This window comes from Abramis brama (genome assembly GCF_963993115.1).
Source record: "Abramis brama genome assembly, chromosome: 13".
In the NCBI taxonomy this organism is placed as follows: domain Eukaryota; kingdom Metazoa; phylum Chordata; class Actinopteri; order Cypriniformes; family Leuciscidae; genus Abramis; species Abramis brama.
In genome coordinates, this window is record NC_139975.1 from 34,162,193 (window position 1) to 34,167,259 (window position 5,067).

Sequence of the window (5,067 nt, forward strand, 5' to 3'; positions counted from 1 at the left end):
CCCCACATCAATCTTACTTTGACGTGTAATAGGCACCAGATTAGTTAGGTTTGCTGCACGGCTATTGAAGGCCTTAGATTTTCTATCTTGTAATAAAACAGCAATAGAGAAAGATACCGGCACACTGGGTTCCCGCTTGTTCTGTAAACATTTGAGAAAGTTACTGTTATCAGAGCGGGGACCCAAAACACATCACTGAGAGCTGGTATCAGTTGTTTTTGGTTCACCTCGAGCAGATGGAGGAGGGTGTGGGCCCTGGCGTTGTGGCAGAGGCCGAAGTGCTCTCACAGGAGGGGGAGGGCGAGCTGGGCCCGCAGGCTTTGGTGCGGGTGGTAATGGTGCCTGTCGTTTTTTGGTTGGTATCTGGGGGCTTGCAGCAAAAGAGTGGGATAGTTTGGTTCCAGCATACACCAGTTCTTCCATTTTCTGTGAGAAACACAGAAGAGGCGATGCTGGAGAGAGGGATAGCGTGTCTGGTGAAAGGGGCTGTTGCTCTGGTGTTATAGGAGGCTGTGATATGCTGTCCTGGCTTCCCTGGCTGTTTTCCAGGAAGTCGTCCTTGGGTGCTGAATCTTCAAGCAGTTCTGATATGTCTCTCTGTGGGCAGGGCTCAGCTGAGATTGTGTCCGTGAGCAGAGGTTGTTGTGGCGGAGTGGTGTTATCATTGTCCTTGTGTGATATGTCAACCGCATGTCCATTTTGCTGCTGAAGTGAAGTCCTGTGGTCATTCATACTGTGTCCAGGTGTGTGTGTGCCGTTCAGATTGAGTGGATTGGCACAAACTGCAGAAGGATGATTGATGGAGAAGTAGAAATTGTCCTTTAACACTCTTGAACCAAGTTTGTTTGGGTGATGGCCATCCCGATGAAACAGTTGTCTCTGACTCCAGAAAAGATTGAAATTGTCAATGAAGTTTACTCCTTTTATATTGCAGGTTTTTTGCAGCCATGTATTTAGCCCAAGCAACCGTGAAAACCTGTTTGTTCCTCTTGCTGGGAGAGGTCCACTGATGAATGTTTGAACTTTCAGTCTTTTAAGTGTTTCAAAAAGTTCATTGAAATCCTTCTTAAGGAGTTCTGACTGCTCTTTATGAATATCATTCTTCCCCACATGAATGATGAGTCGATTTGCAGTCTTATGTTTCATCAGAATGTTCTGAAGTTCCCTGTTTATATCAGAAGTTGTTGCTTGTGGAAGGCAGCACATAGTTGTATCCCTGCTGCTAATGTTTCTGATTATGGAGTCCCCCACTATCAGAGTCCTGGGCTCGGCAGCGCTCTGAGCTGAGTGCCGCTGTCTGCTTGACCTTGAGCGCCAGTTAGCATCAGTGTTAGCTACTGGCCCATTCAGTCTGTGTTCTATCACATTCATCACATTTGGGGATTCCTCATTTACATTCATTAGTACTTCAAATCTGTTCTCAAGATGTATAGGCGGTGGTAGAAGACCGGTGTTTGCAATCCTTGTCAGAGCTGTATCTGGGGTAGAGGATGCTACTGCGGCAATATGTGATGCTCGTGACAATCTGATGTCTCGAGTGCCTTTTGGTCTCGCTCCCTGTTTGTGCCATCGATTAGTAAGTCGATCGGCTTGTTTCTCTACCTGTCGAGGAGCACTAGTTTCATGGGACTCACCGGTATGCTGAGGGTGTTCATGACGAAGCTCTGTTGTGTGCTCCGTCTGGTTTGATGGTCCCGTAAGTAACTTTGTTTCGAGAACTGCAATCCTTTGTAAAAGTCTGTGGCAGTTAGTGCAGCAAGTAGATTCTTGAACCTGAAGAGGCATTTTCTCTCTTATCCGTATGAATGTAGGCAGTTTTGTTTTCCTTTCCCGGAATGTAAGCTGGTCGGGTAAAAGAATTCTGCGTTTTTGTAGTAATCCAAACTTTGTTGTCTGAGCACTGTGCTGTTTGCTGAAGTTAAAATTAGGTGATAAAAGGAAATAAAATATAAAAATAAAGGAGATAAAATGTAAAAGCGATAGAGCAAAGCGCGGAGCAGTAAGCAAGAGCGTCCGAACAGTAGCTGAGCAGGAAGTATTCCTGGAAGTATAAAAATCTGGAAGTATAAAAAGTATAAATATATATATAAACTCTATGCAAATGATATAGCCAACTCCCGTAACGCATGCTTTCCAAAGTTGCCGAACAGACCCGGCAAGAAAGAAAGATAACCTTTCCATTCTCCAAAGAACCAAAATCGAGAACTTCATGAGCCATAGAGGTTGCAGTGACATCCAGACAGTAAAATCTGACAAATGTATGGGGGAAGTCCAGCTTGCCGCTGCACAAATATCTCATACCGAAATCCTCTTGAACAATGCCCTGAGGTAGCCATACCCCTTGTAGAATGAGCCCTTAAGCCCACCGGGGAATGAAGACCCATAGAAGTATAGGTCAATTCAATCGCCTCCACCATCCACTGGGAAAGGCGCTGCGAGGAGATCGGCTTATGAGATCGGCCCATGAAACGAATAACTGAACATTCTTCCTGAACGATCGTGTCCTGTTTACATAATGCCGTTATGCTTGCACAGAACACAAAGTGTGCAATTTCTGCTCCTCTGAAAAAAAAATGGAGGGGGGTAAAATTAGGGCTGGGTATCGAGTTAGATACTTTTTAGGCACTGACCGAATTGACTCGATACCATCAAAAAACGGCTTACCGTTCATACCAAATCTCAGTACCTAAGGGGTCAATCTCGTTAATATCTGTGAGCCAAAAATCATCCAGCATGATTGGTTGTGGCGAGGCATCAAGGAAAAACACTAGTTTACTCAGGGTGGTTACAGCCAGAGACGTGGCTCACATGTGAGGGTGTAGTATGTAAGCCTCCCAATCAACCCATGTAAAAGATGTGCTTTGTGACAATACACTTGAGAACTTGTGATTGTGCCCATCAGACCACATTCTTTTGGTGGATGAGTATTCTGCACTGTCAGCAATCCAAGGAACATTGTGTGTTGAGGGGGAGCTGAACTGGGCTGAACACAACTTAGAACCATTTGCCCACCCAAATTCCACATCCTCCACTTCTTTGCAGGTGGGGAAACAAATGTGGTGGAATTGGGAGAGGAATTTATCCCTGTTCCCGATGCTCCAGAGATTTAGCCACAGTGACCTCTCAGAGTGGTAAGAGGAACTAATAGGTTCAGTGGCTTTTGGTTAGCGGACTTGGACTTTGCAGCCGCCGGGAATGACTGCTTTCCCCTCACCCTGGACTGGTGGAACAGGACTTTGTCAGGAAAACATCACAAAGGTTAAAAGAAATGCTACGTTAATCCCCAGTCACTGATGAATCAAGTGAAAAGAAGACCTGGGGCCTCATTTATAAAACTGTGCGTAGGATCCTTACTAAAAGTGTACGTGCGCCCGAAAGCCAAAAATGGCGTACGCAAAAAAAATATTCAGACTTATAAAACGGTTCGTCCGCCAGAACCTGCACAGAATTCACTTTATAAATCCCAGTCAGCGGAAGATTGTGCGCACATGCGTCTCCTCCCCGAAATAACCATATATGGAGCTTACAACGCCTAGTTTTACTATGCATATCCTCATCTGCATATAATTTGCATATAATTATTCATCCACGTGATAACGTTTAACGGTAGGCTACAAGACACATTACATTAATAAAAATCAAGTAGTTGCCTATCCTTGCCTTGTTTTTGAATACATAAATCAAATAGTGTAAAATACATTTCAGAGAAAGTTTTTTTCTCAATCTTTTCCACTGGCCGAATTGTATTTTTAATTGATTTCTATTTTTAATGGAAACGGATAGACCTTGTGCATTATTTGCACTAAACTATTTTAACAGACAATCTGGTATTATCATGATAAGCAATTATCTCTGTGGTTAAAACATTAAAACACAGCACGCCACAGGAAAAGTGTTCAAAAGCATCGCATCCACAACAAATATTTCTATTGATTGAATATAAAAAATGTTGTAACTTCTCAGTATGATTTCATGTTTAAGTGTTTAAATATTTGAATGGCATATTTAATCTAAATGTTTATATCAGAAGTAAAACATAGTTTAAATCATTATTTTATTTATTTAAACTGCGTCAGTTTCACTAAACGGCCCAACGCGCTCGCTGGCGCGGACATTTAAGAAGGGATGGATATTTGCTTCAAGTGACAGGCTTGGTGAGTGAAATTATATTTGTATTATCTTTCTGTAGATGTTTAATTTTCTTTAGATTTTCTGTCTAAAAGTGACCAAAAAGACACTAATCTCCAGCTCACCATCGGTGTCGCCAAACTGCTCCATCTCCAAAACGTTCGTACGCATGGGTCAGAGTTTGCGTGCAGGTGCGCAAATTTTCCCGTCAAGTTTGTTTTTATATAAATCACAATATAAATCACAACTTATGCGTCGAAAGTGGCGTACGCCTCTTTCAGGGCCTGTTTTGTGCGTACGCAACGGTTATAAATGAGGCCCCTGGTCTTTTCAGCTTGCCACTATAAATTGCTCTTTTTCTGCACTAAACTAGTGAATTTAGACAAGATGTTACAGAATAATAATTTAATAAAAACCCAATTTTGACACAACTGACATTGGATCTATTTTTAGATCTTACTGAAAACGTACCAGCGTGACATCTGACGGGTTTTCCAGGATCGTATCACATATGGTATGCTGGTGTGGTATGGAGGCAGATCGGCAGCTGATAAAAAGGCTTTGCAGAGAGTACTAAAGACCGCACAGAACATTACAAATCAACAGCTACCTGCCCTGGATGACATTTTCACCTCTCGTTGTCTGCAGAAAACACACAACATTCTGAAGGACCCGTATCACCCAGCCCATCATTTATTTGAACTGCTGCCATCCGGAAAACGCTACAGGTCTATCAAATCACGAACAACGTGATTCATGAACAGCTTCTATTCCAAAGCTATCACGATAATGACCTATGAACTGAAAACACATCCCCAAAATCACCACAACACATTCTTGACATACAAGACAATTTATGTGAAATAACACTATGAGCACTTTATTTATTAATGTGCAATATGGCCTTTGATTGCAATATGTACTTAACTATTCTTAATT